Consider the following 9623-nt stretch of genomic DNA (forward strand, 5'->3'; position numbering starts at 1 on the left):
GGGAGATGTGCGGAGGGTCTCGGGAGGGGGAGATGTGCAAAGGTTCTCAGTAGGGGGAGATGTCTGGAGGCTCTCAGGAGGGGGAGATGTGCGGAGGCTTTCAGGAGGGGGAGATGTGCGGAGGCTTTCAGGAGGGGGAGATGTGCGGAGGCTTTCAGGAGGGGGAGATGTGCGGAGGCTTTCAGGAGGGGGAGATGTGCGGAGGCTTTCAGGAGGGGGAGATGTGCGGAGGCTTTCAGGAGGGGGAGATGTGCGGAGGGTCTCAGGAGAGGGTGATGTGCGGAGAGTCTCAGGAGAGGGAGATGTGCGGAGGTTCACAGGAGGGTGAGAGGTGTAGAGGGTCTCAGGAGAGTTAGATGTGTGGGCCGTCGAAAGCACTGTAAACAGAGGTGCTGAGTGGTTCCCAAGAAGGCTGTCACGAGGTCCCCAGCAAGCGCAGGACCAAAGGCAGCTACCTAATTTGCATAAAATAGTGTGATCATGGTCTGTCGTGTGCTGCAATGCATTGTTAAAGTTAGAGTGATTGAGGTTTTTTTAACTACTATGTAACTCTATGCACTGCAGTGTGTTGTGATGCAATACAGTAAGTTGGTACACAGTGTGCTGTGCTGCACAAAAATTACTGTATTTTTCCGTGTATAAGACTATACTTTTTCTTTAAAATATTTACCTAAAAATGGAAATTGCAGAGACAAGCTAACAGGTTCCGATTGCAGAGACAAGCTAACAGGTTTCCTCCAATCATGAGCCTTATGTACTCGACGTCAGCTGATGATGCGGAGAGCGTGTAGCCAGTGCCCAGATGCAACAGGGAGCCCATAAAAATGTCAGAAAACAACAAAAATACCGTTACCAGTAAGCGGCTGTCTTACTCTGCAAAATTTAAACTGGATGTAATCAGTTATGCAAAAGAGCATGGGAAATATTGATTTCTGAATATTGGGTAAGAAAAGTGGGGGGCGTCTAGGGTTGCCACCTGTCCAGGATTCCCCCGGACAGTTCGGGTTTTGAATGCTGTGTTCGGGTTTCATGGCAGCTGAAACCTGGACACATGATATCAGGCAAACAGGGGCAACTAAAATTAAGATAGGGGCTACTGGCCCCCCACTAAAAATAGTCTCTACTGAGATTTGTTTACATATGAATGGGTGATGTTATGTACATATGAATAAGCCACAACTCATTCTCCCAAAAAAATTTCCATGCATCGCTAGAGTGTTCGGGTTTCGCTTGAAGAAAAGGTGGAGCCCTAATAAAGAACAACGGTGTAAATAATGTATCTAAAAAGTAACTCACCGTTACGGTCAGACCGTCAGCCTGCAGCTCATAGCAGAGGACTCCGGTGTAATGATCACTTGTCTATAAATACTGCACAGTGGAAGTAGAAGAAATGGAGCAAACTCCGTCTCCTTCCGTTACCATGCAGTCTCAAGGAAATGACATCCGTCTTTCCCTGTCAGATTACAGACTTGGAAACAAAAGCTTTTCACATTGTCCACTCCGCTTTGCAGCACAATGCGCATGGAAGTGTACGTATGTACATAGGGGAGAGTGCCAGTGTGTGTTTGTGTGCAGTTCCGTATGTGTACATAGAGACAAAAACTTTTTCTAATCCAAAAGGATTTTTCTTTACCGCTGAACTCCAGGCAACCAGCTAAATACACAGCTAAAGTTCATATACAGGAGCTAATCTCACTGCCAAATCATTTGTTATTCTGTTCAGCCAGTCCTGAGATCCAGACTCCCCTGCCAGGCTACACTGCCAGGTCGCAGGCGGGTGTTCTATCAAAATTTGGCATGGATGGGAGAATTCTTTCTCGTTGATCCAGGTCTGAATGAGAACAAACACCAAGTGTATGGCCAGTCCTAAATATAGGTGTTCTATCAAAATTTGTGACTACGTTGGAATGTGTGACCGGTGAGGTGGTCACACATTCCAACGTAATCCCGCCCAGTTTCACAGCAGTGGAATGTGTGCCGCCCATTAGGTCAAGCATTCCAACGCTTTTTCCGGCTGTTCCAGGGCAGATCAGCTCACTGCGCATGTGCAGGAAAACCGATCATCTACCTGGAACAGCTAATCGGTCTCAAATGTCACTTCCATCGGACTCTGTGAGTTCCGCAGAGGGGGGGATTCACAAACAGTAACTGCAGGAGTGTTACAATCAGCCAGTGCAGCAGATGGGGTGGAGGAGGGAGCACTGTCACTTCAGGATGGCCGAGCGGTGAGGAGAGAGAGAGCTGCGGCCGTCAGATCCTGGCTGAGCGGCTCTCTCTCTCCTCACCGCTCGGCCATGCTGCTGTTTGAGTGAGAAGTTTTTCCTGGATTGGGATCTCCAATAGCGCAAGGTGTCCCAAGGCCACACCAAACCGCATACAAGGGGACCACATACAGGGCCGGCCTTAGGGGTGTGCGAGCAGTGCGGCCGCACAGGGCGCCATGATATGATATTCCAGGTGATGACTGAAACTTGAAAACACATGAAAAACGCTTAAAAAATTGATCAAAACAGGGACTTAGAATTCACAAATCTTTAATATTGGTGAAGACGTAACTCAACAAAATGGGGCTCAAAGATCTCCCTCTTCTTCAGGGCCCACATTTTGTATAGAGTGAGCCAGTGGCGTCGCTACAGGGGGGCAATTGCCCCCCCTAGGTTTTCACTTGCCCCCCCCCGTGTGCCCCCCTGCCAGGGATCGGCAAGGTGTCCTTGCAGGGTCCATGAGCAGAACTCAAAACAACACCAAAAATATTTATTTAAAGAACAAATTATGGAAAGTGCCCAGGGATAGTAATGCAACAGCACAATTTGATATCTTCTTACACCCATATTAAAGAGATTTGGACTCTTGGTTCTTTGGTTTGGCGCTCTCAGACTTTTCCAGTACCAGCAATTAAAACCTGATAGAGGTTCTACCCCCTCACTGCATCCGTTAATTGCTCCTTTAGGTCTAGGGGCGGAAAAAAAAAGAAATACTCACCCGATCCACAGTCCTGCAGCAGTGACCGCTAAGCTCTTTGTTCCTCTGCTCAAACTGTGGTATGTCCCTTGGCATCTTCATGTCTAGTAGACCTGTATTAAGCTGGCCATACCGCTATAGATTATGTGCAGATGTTCTATGGTCAGAGGGAAAAAGTGCAACAGATTCCTCCATCTACGCTAAACTGTGAATCTCCCAATCTCCCACTGGGCCAAGCTTCAGTATCTTGCTAGTCGGCCCCGCTGGCTGTCAAAATACCTGAACAATCTGATTGGATGCAGGCATTGTTCAGGTATTTTGACAGCCAGCGGGGCCGACTAGCCAAATACTGAAGCTTGGCCCAGTGGGAGATTGGGAGATTCACAGTTTAGCGTAGATGGAGGAATCTTTTGCACTTTTTTCATCTGACCATAGAAAATCTGCAGATTCTGTATGGATAGTTGTATGGCCAGCTTTAGATGTGATGACATCACGGGTGCTTAGACTGCTGGAGCCCGGGCAGAAGAGTTTGCGGGGACCGGTCTAGCAGCCAGGCAGTACGGAAGATCAGGTGAGTATTTCTTCTTTATTTTTGCTCCTAGACCTAAATGACCAGTTAACCCTTGCAGTACAGGGGTAGGCCCACTGCAAGGATTAATGTTTCTAAAACCTGGAGTTCTTCCTTAAGGGAGCCGGTCTGAAAATTGTCAGCTGAACAGTGCATGCATCCCATCAGATGTAGGTACTATCCAGGTATTCAGAGGTCGGAGGATTTCTCCATCTCTGCTGTTCAATGTGGAAGGAGGAATCTGTGAGATTTTTTCTATGATCCGCTCAAAGGCCGAAAAACTTTTAGAAGTTTGCTTTAACATTGCAATCTTCCTTTTAAAGTTTTCTCAACTAAAGAAAAAACAAACTGTTCTCCGGCTGATTTTTAGAAATCACGCCACTGAAGTTAATTTAGGGAAATGTAATTTTTGCTCTAATTGCCATTGAAAATGTTAACGGAAGAAACACTTCTTAATATAGAGGAAAAATAGATGCGATTATTTCCGGTCAGGGAACGGCGAGTATTTAATGCGGTCATTTTTACTGGCATGCTCCGGCAGTCACTAATACAGTGTACGAAACAATAGAGTGAGATTGCTCGCATCCTCGGCACATATCGGTGACTGAGGGGCTGGAAGCAAGCTCCGTGTTGTTTGAATTGAAGCTTCTGTTAGTGTTTGGCAATGACTCCAGCGAAGGAAATGAGCAGTAATATTTCAGACGGGGATCGGCGGTTTTTGTGACTGTTTCACAAACACAGGAATTGGAGGAAAATAGTGTGCATGAACCTGAGCGCCGGTCTTATGAAGGATTTTTTAGTCTTTAAAGGGGAACTTAAAAATTGCAGGTAGTTATAAAAACCTATTCTATAGGGGCTGTTTTTTGTAATATAAGGGGCTGATTTATAAATCTTCCATCCAGAGTATACCTGGACGAATGCCATTTACACAGATCTACCGCCACTAGATGGCACTGAGGAGCATAGGAATTTGTTATCCTACTGGAGGTAGTGCCAAGCAAACGGCATTCACTGGGCAGAAGATTCATAAATCAGCCCCTTAGTGTCCACCATGTAGTGTAGCTGCGCTACACTGTACAATGAGTATGCATCTTCTCAAGCTGCACTTTCTGCCCACCCCGCCTCCTGAGACATACCGGCCCAAAATAGTGCTTAAACAGACCCTGTTACCAGACCAGACAAAATGCAATAATGTATACTGTATGCCAGAATGTTATTTACGCTAGACAAATTTCAGCACAAGCACGCTAGACATAGTTCAGTATGAGAGTGCTAGACAAAGTTCAATACAAGAGCACTAGACAAAGTTTAATACAAGAGCACTAGACAAAGTTCAATACAAGAGCACTAGACAAAGTTCAGTACAAGAGCGCTAGACAAAGTTCAGTACAAGAGCGCTAGACAAAGTTCAGTACAAGAGCACTAGACAAAGTTCAGTACAAGAGCAATAGACAAAGTTTAATACAAGAGCAATAAAACAAAGTTCAGTACAAGAGCACTAGACAAAGTTTAATACAAGAGCACTAGACAAAGTTCAGTACAAGAGCGCTAGACAAAGTTCAGTACAAGAGCACTAGACAAAGTTTAATACAAGAGCACTAGACAAAGTTCAGTACAAGAGCGCTAGACAAAGTTCAGTACAAGAGCACTAGACAAAGTTTAATACAAGAGCAAAAAACAAAGTTTAGTACAAGAGCACTAGACAAAGTTCTTAACACTCAGTTTTGATGGCTGACCAAAAGACCTAATATTGCATGCTCTAAAAAAAAGCAGTGGTCTCAGTTTATGACCCTGGTGTCCAACAAGAGGCCCCAATTGTGCAGCCCTTTAGAACTCCTGCAGACAGTGTGCATCATAGCATTTTAAAGTTGAAGCCCCAGTGTGGAAGCATCGATTAATAAAAGTGCTGTAAGTGATCTCTAGCAGTCTCATGTACTGTATGCAGTCTACAAATGTCTCCTGAAGCATAGCTCCAGTCTCCAACAATCCCCATATCATGTCTGCAGTCTCTGACAGCTTTCTGTAAATCAAACTCACCAAATATTATGTGTGGCCCTTTGGTGATGTCAGGGGCCACACTCGTGACCCCCTATATAAAAAGAGTTGACCAACATTGGTTTGTGACATCCATTCCAGCAACTCAACTATTTGTGAATATAGTTCATTGCAGTTCTTGGCCACTGGGGTGTACTCCAGCACGCACATCTTCTGACGGCATGGAAGATCTAAAGGTTTGTTATATAAAGTTTGGCAAGTTAAAGTGACATTACAGTCAAACTTTTTTCCCCTCTTCCCAATCCTGCTGTACGGATTTACCTTAAATGATGTCTCTTAATCCGATCATCTTCTTCCTTACTGTCCTTTTCAGCTGTCCCTCCAGCGCTGGTGCGGGTCTCCGATCCAGCACTGTCCTCCTCTTCTCTCATGTCCCATGCAGTCTGTGCGGGTGCACGCTGCTCCATAGACTTACCTTGTGTATCTCCTCGACTCCCGGCAGAACAGCTGAGCTGCGCATGCGCCCGCCCAGCAGCCTGAGAAACTTGCAGATGTTTGGACGGGAGCGCGCGGCGAAGACACAGGTAAGTATTAACCCTTTGAAAAAGGTTTTTTTTTTAATCGTTTTGCATATATCTACTGCTTGCTAGCAGTAGATATATGCACAAACATGCGAGGGTTTAATAACCCTTTAACTTCTACATCTGACCCTTTATCTCTCTGGAAGAATCCGAATGAATAAGTGTACATTCCATCCTAATTGTCAGGCCGAGAACGATCTATTAAACGCAACATGGAGCTGGAAGTACATGGATAATCTCTTGATTCATTGTCTTATATGATTATTCGGAATGAGAGTTAAAGAGACCTCAATAATTACACTCATTTATATTAATTCCGGCTGTCAAAGTGCTAGCTGTAGCCTAAAACCAATGAAATGTAGCATGCCCCTCCGTGGCACTGCCTAACAAATGGTCTTTTTGTTTATAGAATCAGGTCACGGCTTGGTACTAATTATGTATAAGGAACAATGGTGTGCACAGGGCCGTTTCACACTTTCATGCTTGGAAATCTGATCTGAGGGGTTCTGCTACATTGCTGGTGCAGTGATGGCCTTACCCTCCTTACAGATATTGGCCAAGACACACCTGCAGCAAACTCTAAAGTGTGCACTACCCCACCAACACCAATGTGTTAGATTATGGATCCTATTACCTGTGCAGCAAAAGGCACAGGGTGGTGCTACAAGGTGAACAGAGTCTTAGGGTTGGCTTTATACTGGCAGATCTCACCCTAGGAATACCAGGCAATAGAAGACTGGTCTGTTATTTTCTGTGATCTAGGTGGACCTAAAGGTCAGCTGTACCTGTACTGAGAATAACAACACTACGGTATATGGCCAAAAGCTTGTGGACACCTAACCATCACACCTACTGTATATGAGCTTATTGTACATCCAATTCCCAATCCAAATCATCGAGTTCAGGTGTTTCCAGTGAAGGGTACTGTTAAAGCTACAGCATACAAAGACATTTTTAGACAATTGTGCACTTACAACCTTGTGACAGCAATTTGGGGAAGGTCCTATTCTGTTCCAGCAAGCCTGTGCCCATGTACACAAAGCCAGCACCTTAAAGTCGTAGATTAGTTTGCTGTGGAGGAACCTAAGTGACCTGCAAAGAGCCCTAACCTCAACCCTACTGAACACCTTTTAGATTTAAATTGGAACACCAGTTGTGAGTAGACATGTGCCATTCGTTTCGTTCCATATCAAAATTATAATGAATTTTCCAAAATTCAGACATTAGGACACATCGGAATTTCCAAATTCCAATGCATCAGAATGTGTCCGAATCCGAATTTCTGTTTCCGAATTTCGGATATGAGTATATACATATAATACTAAAGCTGAGGCTCCTTGACTCGAATGGCATTCGAGATCCGAATTTCCGAATAGCATTCGAGAGCTCCCGAATGCCATTCGGGTCTGGGAGCCTCAGCTTTAGTAATACGAGTATATCCCACCCTGACTGTCTTTAGGTGTTCCCTGAAGACTCTTCTCTTCAGGGAAGCCTATCCCCCCTCAACCTAACCACTGAACCATCACATTCTCAAACAATTCATCCCCACACAGTATTGTAATTGTAATGTCTTCCTTACATTGTAAAGCGCTACGCAAACTGTTGGCGCTATATAAATACTATGTAATAATAATGTATATGTGTATGGCTCACAGACCCGAAAGGCATTCGGGAGCTCCCGAATGCAATGCGGAAATTTGAATCCTGAATGCCATTCGGATCTAGGAGATTCAGCTTTAGTATTAATATCTGTATATGGTGGCTACTCCATACTAATGCCCATGGTTCTGAATGGGATCTACATGAAGCTCATGTTGGTATGATGGTCATGTGTCAACAAACTTTTGCCCAAATTAGTGTATATATATATTTATTTATTTTTTTTACATTTTTAGATAGGTTTATTTTTTTTTTGTGGCCGCATGGGGGAGGATTTTATATCTGAGTGAAGTTTGGGACCAGGGATCTGAAACTCCTGAAAGTGTTGGCATATTAGAATTCTTCAGCTGGCCTTTTCTCTTCATTACAGCAGGGACCAAAGACATGAGCAGCAGGAAAAGTGAGTATTAAATGTCTTTTTTGCAGGGAGGACTATATTTTCAATGTTTATTCTAGTGACAGAGTTGCTTTAAAGTGACCCTTTCCAGTCCTCTTGCAATCCCATCTAACAGTATCTGTGCAGAGAGGCTGTTGTGAGCACTTTATTGCTCTCGTACGTCAACGCTCTCTAGCAATCCCTAGATAGCACCTGTGAAAACTCTATGTAAGAATCCACTTCTAATTCCACTTATGCTCCCTACATCCCTCCTTCCCTCTTGGCTGGAATTATTTATATTTTCTATTTGTTGTCCTCAGCAAAGAGGAAAAAATTGTTGAAGCCAACCACGACAGGGGGAATAGTGGCATTGTGTAAAAAGTGACTTTCCCTACAAATATCTGATACCAATATGAGCTATCTGGGGATTGATAGAGAGCTGTGACATGAGGAAGGGAGCATTAAATAGCTTACAACAGCCTCAATGTGCAGATACTCCTAGATGGGAGTCAAGAGGTAGCACATAGTTTACTTTAAAGTCTGGGATTCATCAATGCCATCTAATGTAACAACGCGATCAGACACAAAATGAGAATATAATTCCCTATTTAAAGCAGCAGAGCTTTTTCACTCATGTGACCTAGACACCCTCTGTTCCTCTCGATAGGAGCCTATTAGGTCTTGGACTTTGTCAGGGTCACATGCCACCCATTCCCCATTATATTAATGGATGGGGTTGGGGAATGGAGTGGTCCAGGAACAGATGCCCAGTATTAGCCTATGCCTACACAATTATGGCAACCTCCTTGCAGCCTTCAGTGCTGCAGAATGGACAGCTGAGCTGACCTGCAGTTTCACTTACAGGTCTTTACCCAAGCATGTGACTAGACAGTGAAAATAAAAGCAGAAAATAAAAGCGGCACACTGGTGAGGTCGCCTCTCTTACACACTGCTCTCTCCTGCTGTCAGCATTCTCTTTGCACTGCAGCACATGTGACTGATTGTTTGCACAGCTGCCCCTATAATGAGACAGCGGTTGCCTCAGGCGGCATCTTATTGGGTGATGCAGCACACCCCATTTCCAGCCAGAGCGTCACAGTTTGCTAAAAGCTTTTGCCCAGCTCACTAACATCACTGGTTGCCAGGGGCTGAGCGGGACGCTCTAGCTAGCGTTCCACCCAGCTCCTGACAACCAGTGATGTCTGTGAGTTGTAGGGTTGCCACCTTTTCTTCAAGTGAAACCCAAACACTCTAGCAATGGGCGAACACTTTTCTGGGGGAGAATGAGTCACAGCTTATTCATACGTAAATAGCGCCACCCATTCATATGTAAATATCACAGTCAAATCTATTTTCAATGGGGCGCCAGTAGACCATATCTTAATTTTGAAACACAGCATTCAAAACCCAGACTGTCCGGGTCAATCCTGGACAGGGGGCAACCCTAGTGAGTTGGGCGGTACCCCATGCACCGCTCCGTCCC

At 44.8% G+C, this 9623-nt stretch overlaps 1 protein-coding gene across 1 annotated transcript in view; it reads right to left on the reverse strand.

The window, feature by feature from the left end:
* FRMD4B (FERM domain containing 4B) overlaps positions 1–9623 on the reverse strand; it is a 140883-nt gene that overhangs the window by 130560 nt on the left and 700 nt on the right. The gene's annotated exons all lie outside the window — the stretch shown is intronic.

This window comes from Nanorana parkeri, unplaced genomic scaffold (assembly GCF_000935625.1).
Source record: "Nanorana parkeri isolate BGI_ZX_2015 unplaced genomic scaffold, ASM93562v1 scaffold196, whole genome shotgun sequence".
In the NCBI taxonomy this organism is placed as follows: domain Eukaryota; kingdom Metazoa; phylum Chordata; class Amphibia; order Anura; family Dicroglossidae; genus Nanorana; species Nanorana parkeri.